The sequence below is a fragment of the Xenopus tropicalis genome, chromosome 10 (assembly GCF_000004195.4).
Source record: "Xenopus tropicalis strain Nigerian chromosome 10, UCB_Xtro_10.0, whole genome shotgun sequence".
NCBI classification, from domain to species: Eukaryota; Metazoa; Chordata; class Amphibia; order Anura; family Pipidae; genus Xenopus; species Xenopus tropicalis.
In genome coordinates, this window is record NC_030686.2 from 37365257 (window position 1) to 37384907 (window position 19651).

Sequence of the window (19651 nt, forward strand, 5' to 3'; positions counted from 1 at the left end):
GTGCCAGAGCATAACACATAAACCACTAAAATATGTAAAAAAAGAAAAGGAATGTAGCAATTTTGCACAAACAAAAAATGACATATTATGGTATTTATGTATTCTAATGTATCACAGTGCATTGGTTTAATATTCCCCTGCATGTTTTTCTGTTGAGGCCAGCAGAAAGGGTTAACCTATTTGCAGGGTTTTCCCCACGCAACACATGAGGAACGTATTCCAATATGTTTTTTGGAATAATTCTAGCAACAAGCAATTTGGGTTTGTTCCAAACAATCTATAGCCAGACCTGAAATCAGGAAATGGAAGGAGACGTTGCCTTCCTGGATTATATCAATGACTTCGGAGCCTTTTCCTCGATGGTAGGAGGACTGTCTGAGGCCGTTCATGTTGCAAGGGCTGCGATTTATTGACGAGAATCATGCGTTTCGGATATTTCAAATGGTTTCTAAATCTCAAGGCCGCGGAGACATTGCGCAGCTCTGCTGTGTTAAAGTCATACAGGGAAATCTGTCTGATTGACTACAAACTGGGCCAGACTCAAGAAAACAGGCGGGTGGGGGGGTGATATGTAAACCAGTAAAATAAATGAAGCTGTTTTTAATATGGAGATACGTCTGGCACAATGCACAATTCCACTGGGCCTTTATTCTGGAACATTGCAATTAACTGTAGGATACAGACCACCAAATACGTACATGTGCTCTTGGGTGTTATTTTAAACACAGAGTCTGGGTTTTTACTTGGTTTGGAACAGAGCGGTTTAAGGGGCTGTCATTTTGGACTACAAATCCCAGTAGCCTTAGCCGGTAAATAACGGTTCATCTTGCGGCCAGATGTACAAGCAAGATCAGCAGTGAGAATTACTGATCCAACAAACCATCATATGCCCATTGCTGAGAACATAGAGACAACACAATAGGGCATCAAGGTTCAACGTCAGAGAAGCGATTGGTTGATTATAATTATTATTAATATTTATTTATAAAGCACCAACATATTCCGCAGCGCTGTACAATAGGTGGGTTACATACATTGGACATACAGAGTAACATATAAAGCAACCAATAACCGGTACAAGAGGTGAAGAGAGCCCTGCCCAAAAGAGCTTACAATCTACAAGGAGAAAGGGTTGAGACACAAAGTGTGAACTGAAGCTAAGTTCAGACAGCCAATCACAACAAGCCTTATTGAACATAAGTCCTAGCTGTATGGAAAGCCATGCATTAATGGAATAAAATAAAGGCCCAAACCTTCCATCTTTTATCAAGATACCCTTTCTTATGGTTTACGTACATTTCCGTATCTGTGCTATGGTCAATAAATAAAAATATACAAAAGACAATAATAATAATTGGTAATACAAATCCACCAATTTAGGTTCAACAATGCACAGACTATCGGCCAACCACCCACCCCCTTAATCCCACAGCAACCAATCGGATATATTCTTTGAGCACTTAAGTATGTAAGATCAGGATACAAAAAGCTGGTGGGTCGCTATGGGTTACAAGACGTGTCCTTGTTTGTGCAACATTCTCTGCCCGTTCCTGAGCTGCTGGATCACTCTGACCAAAATAATCCCCGCCATGGTTTCCAGGAAGTCCCCATGGCCCCAGGACACAGAGTCCATCAATGTGCCTGAAATCGTGTACCTTACATCTTGTTTTGCTTAGGCTAAGCCTTCGTACTGCTAACTCAATTTGTCAGCCCCCACGGCCAAACGAGACCCAAAGAAACGCTGGCGAGGTCATTTCGCTCCAAACCCCACTGAACTGAATGATGTTTTGCACAAGAAACATCTCATCTGACTTCCGCCCCCATACTACTCGAGAGGTACAGCCGCGCCAAGGCGCGTTCAACCGGAGGGGAACAGATGTTTTTTAAGAGATTCCTTTTCTAATGATTTATAGATTCTAATTACATCACTGGTCTGCGATTTCATTAGGCACTGAGAGATTGATGAATTTTTATCAGTCGCTGTGTTTGCTTTTATCATGCAAAGAAAATCAGAATGCCTTTATTGTATCATTGGGGGAAAAACAGCACCTGCCTCAACTGCTGCATTCATCTCTAAAAAGGATGTAATCATGCTTGTTTTGGTTTGTGTGCTTTTGATTTTTTAAATGAGAGTTAGAATCTCAGCCATAAAGCAGGGCAGGACTGCTGCTTACAATGGGTATCAGATAGGATCTGTGCCACTGTGACAGAATGCTCCGTTATACAGATAGCTAGAATCTCAGCCATAAAGCAGGGCAGGGCTGCTGCTTACAATGGGTATCAGATAGGATCTGTGCCACTGTGACAGAATGCTCTGTTATACAGATAGCTAGAATCTCAGCCATAAAGCAGGGCAGGACTGCTGCTTACAATGGGGGGGATAGGATCAGTGCCACTGTGACAGAATGCTCTGTTATACAGATAGATAGAATCTCAGCCATAAAGCAGGGCAGGACTGCTGCTTACAATGGGGATCAGATAGGATCTGTGCCACTGTGACAGAATGCTCTGTTATACAGATAGCTAGAATCTCAGCCATAAAGCAGGGCAGGACTGCTGCTTACAATGGGGATCAGATAGGATCTGTGCCACTGTGACAGAATGCTCTGTTATACAGATAGCTAGAATCTCAGCCATAAAGCAGGGCAGGACTGCTGCTTACAATGGGGGGGATCAGATAGGATCTGTGCCACTGTGACAGCATGCTCTGTTATACAGATAGATAGAATCTCAGCCATAAAGCAGGGCAGGACTGCTGCTTACAATGGGTATCAGATAGGATCTGTGCCACTGTGACAGAATGCTCTGTTATACAGATAGCTAGAATCTCAGCCATAAAGCAGGGCAGGACTGCTGCTTACAATGGGGATCAGATAGGATCTGTGCCACTGTGACAGAATGCTCTGTTATACAGATAGCTAGAATCTCAGCCATAAAGCAGGGCAGGACTGCTGCTTACAATGGGTATCAGATAGGATCTGTGCCACTGTGACAGAATGCTCTGTTATACAGATAGCTAGAATCTCAGCCATAAAGCAGGATAGGACTGCTGCTTACAATGGGGATCAGATAGGATCTGTGCCACTGTGACAGAATGCTCTGTTATACAGATAGCTAGAATCTCAGCCATAAAGCAGGGCATCCTAACCCTGAATCATGGACCTTTTCAAGCCACCTGTCCAGTGCTACTGATCCCTGTTTCTGTAGGGATTAAAAAAGACAGGTTGTAACCCTTACTACCATTATATAAGTACTACAAATCTATTGACACTGAGGGACAACATGGATGTATGGGGACAAATCTGTAAAAATCATTACTGGTCCCCGTTACTTATACAGCTAAATCATAGCCTCCAGGTAAAGCAGAATAAAAGTATAAATTAAAAAGGGGAAATAAAACAGTAGAAACTAAAACACTTATTTTAACCACCCCACTTGTCCCATAGACATTGTCTGTACACTGTCTGTTGTGTACATTCGCCTTAACCTTTCCCTGGCTTATACATTTAGGATACATCTGGGAAGCAAATGTTCTCAATATGCCGCTTCGTATTGATAGGATGCAAAAAAAATAAAAAAATTACGGCTGAACTATGATAACAAATCATTACTGCTCAAATCCCCAGTCTGTTTGTGTAGAAGGATTATCGTTGCCATACTGCAGTGATTAAAAAGGACATCGCCTTTCCCTTTTCAGAGGGTTTTAAAGGTTTAGGAAATAGGAAGTAGGGTTTCTTTTAATTAACCCCTTCAAAACCAGTAAGAATCCACACAAAAACATAGTGACTTTATTTGAACAAACAAAAGATCTTACTATGTTATTAGGTTAGATGTTGTTTGTTAACACATCAGTTTCATTCATGCTAATTGGCTACTGGACATTAGTCAGCTTTAACTCAAGCCTTAATTGGCTCTGTAATTGCTTAAGCTTTATTGGCTTGTTAAAGGGACCTTAAAGCTTTTACTCCCTTAAATGGACAACTACTGTCCTGGATTTATTTATACTATCTTTTTGTATATATGGGTGGAAGCTTCTCTATTGCTTCCATTGGTTAGTACAGTATGAGGGTATACATTCCTTCTCTGTATATTTGTATTTATACATATGGGAGGGAGGTGCCATATTGTTTCCCTTAGACAGTACAGTATGAGGGTACAGCTTATTGTGTGCCCAGAACATTCCTTCTCTGTATATTTGTATTTATACATATGGGAGGGAGGTGCCATATTGTTTCCCTTAGACAGTACAGTATGAGGGTACAGCTTATTGTGTGCCCAGAACATTCCTTCTCTGTATATTTGTATTTATACATATGGGAGGGAGGTGCCATATTGTTTCCCTTAGACAGTACAGTATGAGGGTACAGCTTATTGTGTGCCCAGAACATTCCTTCTCTGTATATTTGTATTTATACATATGGGAGGGAGGCGCCATATTGTTTCCCTTAGACAGTACAGTATGAGGGTACAGCTTATTGTGAGCCCAGAACATTCCTTCTCTGTACAGTTGCATTGAGTCAGTATGGGTAGCAGCTGTAACACATTAGAAATCCATCAGATAAGAGGTGGCTGGGTGTGCATGTGGATTTTGGATACAGAAATACAGAAAAGACTTGCTTATACTCAGATAGCTAAAAAAGATTCTGACTATTTTAAAACATCAGAACTACATTCCTAAGCTCATGTAAAACTGCAGCATGTGCTACACTCTTGGTCTGCTTGGTGCCCCTACAAAGAAGCAATGGTACTTTAGGCCAAATCTGCCCTGTGCTGTAACCCACATAGCGACCAATCAGAAATTTGCTTTAATCTGTCTACTGCAGGATGAATAATGAAGCCAATTCTCTAATTGGGTACTGCAGGTTACTACACTGGGTCACATTTTCTCATTTTTAGTAAATGGACAATTGTGTATACTGGGGTAGGGTGTGGAAACAATGTTGATAACATTACATAAATGTTTATCAAGATGGAGGTCCATTAAACGAATATGCTTGAAGCTTACAATCTAATTCCCGACCTTCTAATCTGATTTGCCTGATCACAACCTATCAGGAGCCAATTCATCTCCCAGTTTGTTTTAGAATAAGAAAAAGAAATCAGAACACAGTGGTGTTCATCTCTCAATACTTGGGCAGTAACCTATAGCAACCAATAACGTTTTGCCTTTCATAGCTGTTTGCCAAGGTGCCCACTGTGGGTACTGCAGAGTAGTAAATATAGCCCTTGGGGAACTCAGATCTTCACAGCACCCTTTTATAGTACCCTCATATTGACAAGCAAGTAAATATTTCTCAACAAATATACATGGAATTCTATTAAAGGCAGCCTGTTCGGCATAACAGACTTGGCCTGCACTTCAACTAGATAGTATTTCAAGGGAGAACAGTATAGAAACAACTACTTCTTTCTGCCTTCTCTGTTCTGCTGTATAATTACATTTTTCCAACAAAGAATTTATATTGATATTAAATATATTACAAAAATAACATAAACATGCCTCTAGATTGTAAGTTCTTGTGAGCAGATTGATTCCATCCATAGAGCTACTCCTATTTATATAACACATCAGGAGAGACAATATATATCTAAAAGAATTGTGCAAAGGTATAGGATTAACTACCAATCTGGAGATAATGGAACCAGGCCCAGTTCTAGGGATGCACCGGATCCAGGATACGGGCAAGATTCCGCCTTTTTCAGCAGGATTTGGATTCGGCCGGATCCATACCTCCGGCTGAACAGAATCCAAATTCTTCAAATCATGTGACTTTTTGTAACATAAACACGGAAGTTGAAAGATTTTTACCACATTCTTAGTGCATGGTTCTCTTTAACCTTTCCTTATCCTTATTTGAAGATGCAAAATAGGGTTCCGATTCAGTTTAGTATTCTCCTGAATCTTTCACAAAGGATTTGGAGTTTGGCTGGATCATAAAAATTGGATTCAGTGCATCCCCCAAATTTGAGGTGAAACCAAGAAGAACCTTTATCCTTCTTCAGGAACTGCTCCCAAATGCCAAGCAAACCACCGCCCTTACCTTGTCCGTATAACACTGACTTCCCAAGAACGTGGCCCTTGCACCGTCAACTCCCTTTTCTAATGAAGTGTCTTTCACAGCCAGTTGTCAGTTGCTGTCCTCGAGCGTGTCCTATTTCTAGGTAACTAGAGTTCCCCTTCTGTCTTTCTCAGCCTGTTAGGACTTCCCCTGTTTTCCTAAAAGCCACCCTCTCTCTCCCCCTGAAGCACTGACTGACTCAATGGTCACAGTGCACACATGAAGAATTAGAGGTCATTCATTATGGGAGGCAACAGCTGGGAGATGGACCTCCCAAAACTTCCTGCAATTAACAAGTGAAAGAGATTAGAGAGAGAGATACACACAAGGGCATCCCGGCTAAAGGTGGGATTTTACCTCTCTGGCTGCTCAGATTTCTGGTTGAGCAGTTCAAGGTAAGGAGACGGATGAAACATTCTTTTCTTTGGAATAAACCTTATACAGAACAAGGGACCCTTTTTTCTCCCTCTCTCTCTTTTCCAACGGGTGAGTGACCAGATTTGAAAAGAATTAGTAGAAGGAAGACTGCACTTAATTAAAAAGAAAAAAAAAAAAGAAAAGCATTTATGAAGTTTTAAGTGTCTGGGAAAAAAAAAAAACGAAACGCAGGTAGCAAACAAAAAAGCGCTTGTTCCGCCAAATCTTTGTGTTGCTTATAAAAACGTATATGGGAAGTTTTCATTTGGCGTATATTGCTTTATCCCTTCGTGTCAGTGGTTGCTGCACTTTTTCAGCCAACCCCCTGCTTGGAGGTCCAATCTCCAGCCATAGTTCCAAAAACAAGTATTCCCCAATTCTTACCCTGGGGGACAGCCCAACAATTTGGGAACCACTGTTTTACACAGCGAGCCAAGAATGCTTGCACATAGATCTTAGATCTATTTATAGAGAAGAAAGCTCTCTGTCAAGGAGCCTGACATTTAAAGCAATATGGCAGCCCCCTAGTTGAAATAGATTTGAGGACAAGTTTAACGTATTCCGAAAATTAACAATGGAGTCTCAGAAGCAGTGTTGTATCACTAGATGGTAGATCTTTTACCACTAGGAAGCAATTAACAATTTGGGGGGTATATATAGAGAGCAGGAGTTACAAACTGATGGTTATTTGTGGCAAGGGTTCTTGCTTTTCCTAAATATTTCAGCAGGCAACTATAGTAAAAGTGCATTACAGGGTCCAACTAGTCATTGGTCTAAAATGCACACTGTCGGACGCCATTTAAATATAGCCGGGGCTGCTTGTTTGCAATGAGACCCTAACCTCTTTAGAATGTGAACTTTTGTGCCGTTACAAGTGACAGATGCCAAATGTCCAGCATGCCTGTAGCACATTCCGCTGGCCAATGGAATCTTAACATGGGGTCACCGCGGAATAGCTAAATCCTTTCTAATACATTGTCATCAAAGGCATCCCATTTTATGTGGCCACTCTGAGGCAATAAAGAGTTTCACCCTACACATAGGGGCCCATTCATTAAAGCACGATGACCACGATTGAAAAAAATTCGTACTTTTTCTAAAGTTTAGAACTTTTCGTACTGTTAGCGATAATATTGTTAAAATAGTATGACTTTTCCGTGATACGTTCGTTATTCCATGAAAAGTTTTGTTATTCATTCAAGCTTTGTTATCGTGACTATCTTTTGGCCAGGTTGGAGCTGCAGAGTGCCATTGAGCCCTATGGGAGACTTTCTTTGGGCCGGGTTGGAGCTGCAGAGTGCCATTGAGCCCTATGGGAGACTTTCCTTGGGCCGGGTTGGAGCTGCAGAGTGCCATTGAGCCCTATGGGAGACTTTCCTTGGGCCGGGTTGGAGCTGCAGAGTGCCATTGAGCCCTATGGGAGACTTTCCTTGGGCCGGGTTGGAGCTGCAGAGTGCCATTGAGCCCTATGGGAGACTTTCCTTGGGCCAGGTTGGAGCTGCAGAGTGCCATTGAGCCCTATGGGAGACTTTCCTTGGGCCGGGTTGGAGCTGCAGAGTGCCATTGAGCCCTATGGGAGACTTTCCTAGGGCCAAGTTGGAGCTGCAGAGTGCCATTGAGCCCTATGGGAGACTTTCCTTGGGCCGGGTTGGAGCTGCAGAGTGCCATTGAGCCCTATGGGAGACTTTCCTAGGGCCAAGTTGGAGCTGCAGAGTGCCATTGAGCCCTATGGGAGACTTTCCTTGGGCCGGGTTGGAGCTGCAGAGTGCCATTGAGCCCTATGGGAGACTTTCCTTGGGCCGGGTTGGAGCTGCAGAGTGCCATTGAGCCCTATGGGAGACTTTCCTTGGGCCAGCTTGGAGCTGCAGAGTGCCATTGAGCCCTATGGGAGACTTTCCTTGGGCCAGCTTGGAGCTGCAGAGTGCCATTGAGCCCTATGGGAGACTTTCCTTGGGCCAGGTTGGAGCTGCAGAGTACCATTGAGCCCTATGGGAGACTTTCCTTGGGCCAGCTTGGAGCTGCAGAGTGCCATTGAGCCCTATGGGAGACTTTCCTTGGGCCAGGTTGGAGCTGCAGAGTACCATTGAGCCCTATGGGAGACTTTCCTTGGGCCGGGTTGGAGCTGCAGAGTGCCATTGAGCCCTATGGGAGACTTTCCTTGGGCCGGGTTGGAGCTGCAGAGTGCCATTGAGCCCTATGGGAGACTTTCCTTGGGCCGGGTTGGAGCTGCAGAGTGCCATTGAGCCCTATGGGAGACTTTCCTTGGGCCGGGTTGGAGCTGCAGAGTGCCATTGAGCCCTATGGGAGACTTTCCTTGGGGCAGGTTGGAGCTGCAGAGTGCCATTGAGCCCTATGGGAGACTTTCCTTGGGCCGGGTTGGAGCTGCAGAGTGCCATTGAGCCCTATGGGAGGCTTTCCTTGGGCCAGGTTGGAGCTGCAGAGTGCCATTGAGCCCTATGGGAGACTTTCCTTGGGCCGGGTTGGAGCTGCAGAGTGCCATTGAGCCCTATGGGAGACTTTCCTTGGGCCGGGTTGGAGCTGCAGAGTGCCATTGAGCCCTATGGGAGGCTTTCCTTGGGCCAGGTTGGAGCTGCAGAGTGCCATTGAGTCCTATGGGAGGCTTCCAAATTCATGCATTGAAGTTTCAAAGTCAGAAAGGTTTTTTTCGCCGTCTACGAATTTTGTAACTTTCGTATTGCTACCATGATTTTTTGTACGTCCAAGAAAAGAATTTTCGTGAATTTTCAAACATCAGAAATTACCATGGTTAATACGAATTTTTTCCAATCGTACTACAATCCAAAATTTGTGCTTTAATGAATGAGCCCCATAAGAGAAATATCCCTCCATAGTTTCTCTTCTGTTATCACTGTTTTGCCCTGTGTTCCACTTCATGTTTTGGTTTTATTTTGATTCCTTTCCAAGTACAGGTACTGTTTTATTATTACAGAGAAAAGGGAATCATTTAACCATGAAATAAACCCAATAGGATTGTTCTGCCCCAATAAGGGGTAATTATACCTTAGTTGGGATCAAGTACAGGTACTGTTTTATTATTACAGAGAAAAGGGAATCATTTAACCATTAAATAAACCCAATAGGGCTGTTCTGCCCCAATAAGGGGTAATTATATCTTAGTTGGGATCAAGTACAGGTACTGTTTTATTATTACAGAGAAAAGGGAATCATTTAACCATGAAATAAACCCAATAGGGCTGTTCTGCCCCCAATAAGGGGTAATTATATCTTAGTTGGGATCAAGTACAGGTACTGTTTTATTATTACAGAGAAAAGGGAATCATTTAACCATTAAATAAACCCAATAGGATTGTTCTGCCCCAATAAGGGGTAATTATATCTCAGTTAGGATCAATTACAGGTACTGATTTATTGTTACAGAGATTTAAAAATTAGAATTATTTGCTTATAATGGAGTCTATGGGAGACGGCCATCCTGTAATTTGGAACTTCCTGGATAACGGGTTTCCGGATAAGAGATCCCATACTATATATAGGGTTTCTGCATGAATTTCTCCATGAGGCTGATTCATTAACGATCAAATTTGTATTTTTTCAGCAATTTGACATATTTTGTGTGTGAAAACTCCCAAATTGGAATTATGGTTTCCAAAAAGCAAATGTTTGATATTTATTAAGCACAAAAAAATTCAAAATAACTCAAATGTAAAACTGGCACCTAAAAGCTTGTGAATTCATGTAAAAGTCAACAGATATTGTCACCATTTGTGCAGTTTTTCCACTTTGAGTTGAATTTTTTGAGAGTAAGTAAATTGTTAATTTAATGTTTTTAATACTCAAATGTTGTATTAAATAAGCAATCATTTCAATATGGTCAAATTTCAAGTTTATTTGAATTTTAAAAACCTCTAAAATTCCCACGCATAGAAATTTAAAAATTGATAAATAAACCTCCATAGGTCTGGTATAGCAAAAAAAAATATAAAAAAAAATGATTGTGATTTTAATTCATAAAGCAAATCAGAAATGCTTCTAAAGAACCTGATTCCGCCCCGAGTGGTCCTTTCAGGCATTTAAATTAAATGCAGAAAATGTGCGCTATTACTAAACGCAGGCTGTATAACGGCACTGATCTGCACCGCGAAGGGACAGAGTTTAAATAAACACGAGAATTATAATTCCTCAACGCGTTTCCCATTTCTGGAAAGAATTCCAAAAAGTGCCCATGTTTCTTAAAGGGAAACTGTACTGTGATCAGAAAACAGACTTCCCTTTATGTTCCTGTAAATATTCAGTACAGGTATGGAATGCCTTATCCGGAAACCCATTATCCATAAAGTTCCGAACTACAGGAAGGCCATCTCCCATAGACTCTATTATAAGCAAATTCACATTTTTAAAAATGATTCCCTTTTCTCTGTAATAATAAAACAGTACCTGTACTTGATCCCAACTAAGATATAATTACCGCTTATTGGGGCAGAACAGCCCTATTGGGTTTATTTAATGGTTAAATGATTCCCTTTTCTCTGTAATAATAAAACAGTACCTGTACTTGATCCCAACTAAGATATAATTACCCCTTATTGGGGCAGAACAGCCCTATTGGGTTTATTTAATGGTTAAATGATTCCCTTTTCTCTGTAATAATAAAACAGTACCTGTACTTGATCCCAACTAAGATATAATTACCCCTTATTGGGGGCAGAACAGTCCTATTGGGTTTATTTAATGGTTAAATGATTCCCTTTTCTCTGTAATAATAAAACAGTACCTGTACTTGATCCCAACTAAGATATAATTACCCCTTATTGGGGCAGAACAGCCCTATTGGGTTTATTTCATGGTTAAATGATTCCCTTTTCTCTGTAATAATAAAACAGTACCTGTACTTGATCCCAACTAAGATATAATTACCCCTTATTGGGGGCAGAACAGCCCTATTGGGTTTATTTCATGGTTAAACGATTCCCTTTTCTCTGTAATAATAAAACAGTACCTGTACTTGATCCCAACTAAGATATAATTACCCCTTATTGGGGGCAGAACAGCCCTATTGGGTTTATTTAATGGTTAAACGATTCCCTTTTCTCTGTAATAATAAAACAGTACCTGTACTTGATCCCAACTAAGATATAATTACCCCTTATTGGGGCAGAACAGCCCTATTGGGTTTATTTAATGGTTAAATGATTCCCTTTTCTCTGTAATAATAAAACAGTACCTGTACTTGATCCCAACTAAGATATAATTACCCCTTATTGGGGGCAGAACAGCCCTATTGGGTTTATTCAATATTTAAATGATTTTCAGCAGCCTAAAGTTTATTGTTTATTATTTGTTAATAACAATAACTCAAATCATTTCAACTTTTCAGTTTAATTTAGGAGACAAATCCTAAACATCTGTGTGTTTTATGGAGAAATTGCAGGTTCCAGTGTGTTGGATTAGAGGTAAGCAGATAGGGTATTTATATTAGGCATTAATTAGTTAGTATGTGAGTGGAGCACAGCTGGGTAGTCCTCTATCTACCCATCTAACGTGGACCTGCTCACATATAGATACATCTACTACAGACAACTTGTTTTGAACATCTTTCAAAGGCTTCTGTACCTTATTGCCCAGAGGGGGGGTTGAACCCTGATGACAGATCTCTTAACACACTGCAGTTCTTTTAAAGAACCTAGCAAGATTTCTGATTATCGGCCCATGAAGCCCACACTCATCGGCCAGATGGCGGCTGCTCTGCAAATGAAAAGGTTGAACATTTCACAAACTTTTTTTAAATTGAAATTACAGATTGTTTGCTATTGAACCGGCCCACTTACAGTGCTCAAGTTACCCTTTGTCTCTTAATGGATTCCGAGCAAGTGAGACAAATTGTTATTTTTACTTATATAAATCACTAGGATGCTTTCATTAACACCACCAATCACAAGCCAAAACGAAAACCTATTGTTTTGAATTCTGTTAACACCAGAAAAAGGAATTTTTGCCAATTTTTACTTTTAAAATGTAATTTTTTAAAAATGCTTTTGAAAAATTTCCATTTTTTTTTTAATCTGCATGTCGAGGTTGGAAGAAAATCATATGACCAGGAAGACACAGATTTGTTTCTACAGTGTTGGGTATTTATTAAAAAAGAAAAATAAATGATACATGTATAGGATCCGTTATCCGGAAAGCTCAAAATTACGGAAAGCCTTTCTCCCATAGACTCCATTTTAATCAAATAATTCAGATTTTTAAAATGAATTCACTTTTCTCTGTAATAATAAAACAGTACCTGTACTTGATCTCAACTAAGATATAATTACCCCTTATTGGGGGCAGAACAGCCCTATTGGGTTTATTTAATGGTTAAATGATTCCCTTTTCTCTGTAATAATAAACAGTACCTGTACTTGATCCCAACTAAGATATAATTACCCCTTATTGGGGGCAGAACAGCCCTATTGGGTTTATTTAATGGTTAAATGATTCCCTTTTCTCTGTAATAATAAAACAGTACCTGTACTTGATCCCAACTAAGATATAATTACCCCTTATTGGGGGCAGAACAGCCCTATTGGGTTTATTTAATGGTTAAATGATTCCCTTTTCTCTGTAATAATAAAACAGTACCTGTACTTGATCCCAACTAAGATATAATTACCCCTTATTGGGGCAGAACAGCCCTATTGGGTTTATTTAATGGTTAAATGATTCCCTTTTCTCTGTAATAATAAAACAGTACCTGTACTTGATCCCAACTAAGATATAATTACCCCTTATTGGGGGCAGAACAGCCCTATTGGGTTTATTTAATGGTTAAATGAGTCCCTTTTCTCTGTAATAATAAAACAGTACCTGTACTTGATCCCAACTAAGATATAATTAATCCTTATTTGATGAACAACAATCCTATTGGATTTAATTGATATTTTATTGATTTTTTAGTAGACTTAAGGTATGGAGATCCAAATTATCCAGAATACCCTTAGCATTCTGGATAACGGGTCCTATACCTGTACAAATAATTTACTTTTCTTCCAGGTCCCATTTCAATTTCATGTCTGCAAATTAAAATGTATTTTTCAAAAGCAGTCTGGTGTCCAAAGGGTTAAGGGCAGCGCGGTCCCAGGTCTCTCTTATATTCTCTTTAAATAAACAAACCCGGGATTTGTGATTTTTTTTCATTTTTATAAGCGATTCCATCGTCCCTGCAAGATCAAGGGCTTAATATTTGCTGAGCAGAATAAAGAGTGTGCTATGCGCTGTGAGGGCCAGGAGATGGACTGAGCGCCAGAACAGAACAATTCAGGAAGTGGATTTCAGGATGTATGGTGTCAGAATATGTTACCGTAGGGAGGGGAGCGCAGGCCCCTGCTGGAGAGTGGGGGTGGAAGGAACTGTAACCTCACTGTGCAGCCACTGCCTTAAATATTCAGCGTACATTTTTTGGCAAATTAATCACATATTAGGTTTTTTCTTTAAGCTTGTGCAAAGTATTGTGTCCGGTTTTAGAGCAGGGCAGAAAATACATTTGCCTTTCGACCCCTGACCCGGTAGGGGCCCCTTGGGGGTGGGCTGGAAAAAGAGAATAATATAATGTCATATATTCTAGCCCTCGTGCCCTGTGCCAGGCCTTTTGGGGCAATGCAAAGTATGTTTACTCAGTGTATCGTGGCACTATGCAACTTGTAGGCAATGCAACACCTATGTGATTAGGGGGCTTAGACCATTGAGCAGTGACAGGGGGGTCTACTGGATACCTACAACTTTGACCTAGACCTTGAGGAAGAAATGTATAATTAATATTTTGCTTAATATAATATAATGTCAAATATTCTAGCCCTCGTGCCCTGTGCCAGGCCTTTTGGGGCAGTGCAAAGTATATTTCCTGTGTGCCTTGGCACTATGCGACTTGTAGGCAATGCAACACCTATGTGATTAGGGGGGCTAGACCATTGAGCAGTGATGGGGGGGGGTCTAGTGGATACCTACAACTTTGACCTAGACCTTGAGGAAAAAATGTATAATTACTATTATTAGCGAGGAGTGAACCTGTCCCGTTTCGCTTTGCCGAAAATTTCACAAATCTTTCAAAAGGTTCGAGAAACACAGAAAATGGGCGACAACTTTTTTTGCGGATTTTGACGCCCATTTTGCGAAACAATCCACCAATGGTGAAACGGGGAAATTCGCTGCAAGTTCATGCCTGCCGAATAATTTCGCCCATCACTAACTATTGTGCTTAATATATGGCACTGACATATTCTTCAGCACTTTACAGACATCATCAAGCACTGCATGAATTGATGGCGCTATATAAATAATAATAACAATAATAATAATAATTATACATCACTTCCATTCCCAGTGGAGCTTACAATTCTAAGGTCCCTATAGATTTCACAATTATCCTATGTTATGTATGGAAGTGTGGGAGGAAACCCATGCAGAAAAAGGCAGACAATGCAAACCTGTCTTGGTTGGAATTGAATCTAGGACCCGTATACACAAGGCAGCATTGTTACACAAGAGCCAACATCCAACATTTGCTTTAAAGGGGTAGTTCATCTTTGTGTAAACTTTTACTGTGATGTAGAGAGTAATATAATTTTCAATTGGTCATTTTTTATTACGTGTGGTTCTTTAATGATTTTCCTTTTTGTTTAGCAACTCTCCAGTTTGGAATTTTAGCAGGCATCTGGTTTCTATAGTTTAAATTACCTTAGCAATCAAGCAGTTATTTGAATGAAATACTGGGATATGAATATGAGAGGCCTTAATAAACAGATAAGTAATAAAAGGTAACATTAACAATAAAATTGTAGCCTCGCGGAGCGATAGTTTTTTCTGCTGGGGTCAGTGACCCTTCTTTTAAAGATGGAAAGAGTCAGAAGAGAAAGGCAAATATTTTAAAAAAACTATAACAAATAAACAGGGTAGGACTGGTGGGCCCCCGGCCACCCGTGTCCTCCCCTGACACGTTTTACTTGTGCACGCTCAGGGGAAGACATTCCCATGGGGGCAGCTTGGGGGGTGCAGGGCCCTGGGGCTCTGCACCCCCAGCATTATGTAACATACCTTTAATGCAGGTGACAAGTGATAAATTGGTGCTGTATGGGCAGGGTCAGACTGGGACACCAGGAGAAATCCTAGTGGGCCCCAATGAACTGGGCCTGCTGCCCATCTGGGGTGTGTTGAGGCCAGTTTGGTGGGACTTTGTGGTCACGACTTCCAGTAGGTCCTGGGTACCCCATTGAGAAATGTTTTAAAATCCATTCAAGTTAAAAAATTCATACCTCCTAGTTACTCTAGTTTAGACGGCAGTTCTCTAATTTCTGGAATAAAAAGGAAGAAGGCATTCTGAAACGTGGGTAGCTCACTCTGGGAGGAGGGCTGGCTTATTGTAACTGGGCACAGGAACGGTGAATTAAGAATGCGGCTAAAAATGTTCCAGTTTGCAAAGTGGGAATGATGGAAGGAACATAAGTGAAATGGTTGCCTATTTGCTGAGGTTGTCTATTTGGATTTATAAAAAGCAATAAGATCTCAAACTATTATATACAATATAAATAAGACCTCCTATGTCTCCCCAGTACACTGAATATGAAAAACTATGATTGAAAAGGATAGAAAAACATCTGCAAGATCATAAAGTTGCGCCTTTCAGCCAACTTTCCATCCTTTCGCACAATTTCGGCATCTCGTCTGGTTTCCCCATGCATAATAAATAGAAAATCAGAGCGTGCATGGTAGCTGATATGCACGTTTTCATGTTTAATTTCTTTGGCAGCTCTGCACAATGTCAGATTTCTGGGGGGGGGGGGGGGTTTGTGTGCGTAGAGCTGACATTATACAGGAATAAGTAACTGGCAATGTTTAGAAATGTTTTGTTTGACGTTGGCCGAACTGCAATCTTAATCGGGTTCCTCACCCACTGTGATCTGAAATTTTTTAATTTCCTCCAACCGGAAAGCTGCTGTTAATGTTATAGTAGCAAAAAAAGGGGGAGAGAAAAAAAAAACCTGGCAAAAATAGATCTCGCTGAAATGTATATTTCTTCCTTCTATCTTTCAAGAACTTTAAGGTTTTTTCTCGTTTTGGAAAAATGAAAGCCCTGCCAGGTATAGGAGAGGAATCATGTTAAGGCAAGTACAAAATGGCCCTCCTCCTCCCCTAACACCCATATATTATCCCAGCGGCCCCTAAAACTAATAGTCAACAAGGAAATTTTGTTCCTAAAGCATTACCAAAACAAATCACTCAGCAGACTTTGCTTTCACAACAGGAAGGAATTGTGGGTAACGGCCACCAGTTAGCCATACTCATAATGGTTTGTGTACTGATGCCAGACAATTTTATTTGTCATCGATCTGACAGCCATATTGGTACCATTATTGTTATTAACGCATATTTATCAAATATGTATTCCACAATATATTACACAGTGCTGTACACTAGCATGCAAAAATATGTCCGATAACCAATACAAGAGGTAAAGCTCCAAAAAAGATTACAATCTAAAAGGAATAGATACATATATTGGAGAAAACAGTGAGGGAGTGGGTGAATAAAAAGTGCAAAGTTCTCTTCAGTTCCCGTAACCTAGAGCAGCCTATCAGATGGTTGCTTTCAAACAGGCAACAAATAAATGGCAGAAAGGGTTGCCAGCCAGGCCGGGATTAAAATTTAACATCAAATAAACTTTCCCTATCATTCCACCCCTGGTTAGCTCACTTATGCCCCTCATCTACCCCGAATGCTACTGCCATAACAGCCATCTTACCTCCTAGGCCCTTCCCAAATCCCTGCCTCTGATCTTTCCCCTATGGCATTGCAGTAACTATCACAGGGGGCTCAAACTCAATTTACCTGGGGGCCGCAGGAGGCAAAGTCAGGATGAGGCTGGGCCACATAAGGGATTTCACAAAAAATTGGCTTTCAAGGGATAATGCAAGGCACGGCGGGCGGGAGCTGCTGATTGCGGAAATGACGTTATGCAGCTAATTGTGCACACAGAACGTCTTCCCATAATAACTGTTATGATGGCATAACGTCATTTCCGCAATCAGCAGCTCCCGCCCGCCGTGCCTTGCATTATCCCTTGAATCGCAATAAAAATCGCGATCCATTCATTGCTTTTAAGAAGGCGTTGGTGCGGGCCACAAAATATTGTACCGAGGGCCGCAAACGGCCCGCGGGCCGCGAGTTTGAGACCCCTGAACTATCACCTACTGACTGGATGCTACGGGTTACTAGGCCTGGCGCAGACGTAACTTTTATTACGTTACATCCTAAACAACTATTTATAACAGAATCCAGTTGGGTCCCCCCTCACTGATCAGGGCCCCCTCGTCTGTAGTTCAGGCCCTGCCGACATGTCAGTTTCTTAAAACAACTACTGCCTCTTTAAAAGTCAAAGTTACAAAGAGTCCAAATCCGCGGAACAAATCTTCGGTTTGAACATGAGAACCCTGCCTATAAAACTGATGAAAATACCATTTTCTAAAGAGACTCCGCTCGCTGAAGATTGGGATTATAAACTCCGTTTACGAGTTAGTGAACTGGAGGCGCATAATCCTTAAGGAAAATGTACCGGATCGCCGTATTTTATGAGCCATTTATACGATCTTATCTGTGCCTTTTGCTGTGGCAGAGAGACATCTTGAAGCTCCATTCAAATTCCTTACTGACATTTATTTTTTTTATCAGACAGCGGGTCGGTTTCCCTGGGAAACAAGGTCTCAGTTTTCATAGGAGCACTTTGTACTGCTGATTTTCTTAGAGGCCCATTGTGATACCTGTCAGCAAGGTTTCCCACAGCACAAAACTAACTCTCCCTATAGAACCGAAAATACATATCTAACATTGGGGGAGGAACAGTCCCCATTTTTTGGCCTTTTTCTTGTTATGAAGAACTGAACTTTAGCCTCTACTGTAATCGGAACGCTGGAAGTTAAAAAAGGGGAAAATATTGGCCTTTTATGGTCTCAAGGTCACGTAATGGGGAGCAAGGAACCCAGCTGAGATTTCCAAGTGAACCTTACCGGTGAGGGGGGCCCTGGAGCCATAGAAAGCTTGACATAAACAGTGCAGTAATAAATCGGATTTGTGAATATCTCTCAACTCTCAATATTTTAGGACAAAGTAGCCAAACATTATAAGTGTTCATGAAATGAGCAAGATATGCATAGGTATCCCATTCCATTATATAGTAACAACAGGCCAAGCTATGTTCTTCTAGACCTTGTTTCAGGCAACAGACCAGTAGCACGTTTTTGAATTATGATTACGTATTATGAATTATGATTGGTGTCTTGATTTGAGTGGTCAAATCCATGCAAAAGTAAGCAAATATTGGGTTATGTATGTTACCATACCCTAAAAATAACTATTACATCTGCATATACATCTATTTAATGATGGGCAGGACTGCTGCTTACAATGGGGATCAGATAGGATCTGTGCCACTGTGACAGAATGCTCTGTTATACAGATAGCTAGAATCTCAGCCATAAAGCAGGGCAGGACTGCTGCTTACAATGGGTATCAGATAGGATCTGTGCCACTGTGACAGAATGCTCTGTTATACAGATAGCTAGAATCTCAGCCATAAAGCAGGGCAGGACTGCTGCTTACAATGGGTATCAGATAGGATCTGTGCCACTGTGACAGAATGCTCTGTTATACAGATAGCTAGAATCTCAGCCATAAAGCAGGGCAGGACTGCTGCTTACAATGGGTATCAGATAAGATCTGTGCCACTGTGACAGAATGCTCTGTTATACAGATAGCTAGAATCTCAGCCATAAAGCAAGGCAGGACTGCTGCTTACAATGGGTATCAGATAGGATCTGTGCCACTGTGACAGAATGCTCTGTTATACAGATAGCTAGAATCTCAGCCATAAAGCAGAGCAGGACTGCTGCTTACAATGGGTATCAGATAGGATCTGTGCCACTGTGACAGAATGCTCTGTTATACAGATAGCTAGAATCTCAGCCATAAAGCAGGGCAGGACTGCTGCTTACAATGGGTATCAGATAAGATCTGTGCCACTGTGACAGAATGCTCTGTTATACAGATAGCTAGAATCTCAGCCATAAAGCAAGGCAGGACTGCTGCTTACAATGGGTATCAGATAGGATCTGTGCCACTGTGACAGAATGCTCTGTTATACAGATAGCTAGAATCTCAGCCATAAA

The 19651-nt window shown here is 41.2% G+C and overlaps 1 protein-coding gene across 4 annotated transcripts in view; it reads right to left on the minus strand.

The window, feature by feature from the left end:
* Window positions 1-19651, minus strand: part of eya2 (EYA transcriptional coactivator and phosphatase 2) — a 111205-nt gene that overhangs the window by 63512 nt on the left and 28042 nt on the right. The window contains exon 1 of one of the 4 annotated variants that reach the window (XM_012971488.3): window positions 6042-6251. The gene's annotated coding sequence lies outside the window, so the exon portion shown is untranslated. 4 annotated transcript variants of the gene reach the window in all.